General features: G+C 29.7%; 1 non-coding gene across 1 annotated transcript; it reads left to right on the top strand.

Moving 5' to 3' along the window:
- Positions 1 to 59: 59 nt before the first annotated feature.
- LOC114578895 lies at positions 60 to 159 on the top strand. Its single transcript, XR_003699812.1, has one exon. It is a non-coding gene; the product is annotated as a U6 spliceosomal RNA (small nuclear RNA).
- Positions 160 to 276: the final 117 nt, after the last annotated feature.

Raw genomic sequence — 276 nt, 5'->3', positions numbered from 1 at the left:
AATCTTGAATTATATCATCAAATATTTTCATAGGATTTAACACTTATTTGCCAAACAGTGTCTTTTCGGAGACATCCCATAATGGAACGATACAGAAAAGATTACCATGGCCCCTACGCAAGGATGACACGCATAAATAGAGAAATTGTCCACATTTAAAAAATAAAAATAAAAAGAAAAAGAAAAAATAAACTTATTTGCCAAACAGTTTTCAGGATTTAACTGATTTAAAAATTCCGGATTTAAAAAGCCTCTAAAAATTAACGAGTTGGAGAT

The sequence above is a fragment of the Dendrobium catenatum genome, unplaced genomic scaffold, assembly GCF_001605985.2.
Source record: "Dendrobium catenatum unplaced genomic scaffold, ASM160598v2 original_scaffold_209063, whole genome shotgun sequence".
Lineage (NCBI taxonomy): Eukaryota > Viridiplantae > Streptophyta > Magnoliopsida > Asparagales > Orchidaceae > Dendrobium > Dendrobium catenatum.
This window is presented reverse-complemented; position numbering and strand designations above follow the sequence as displayed.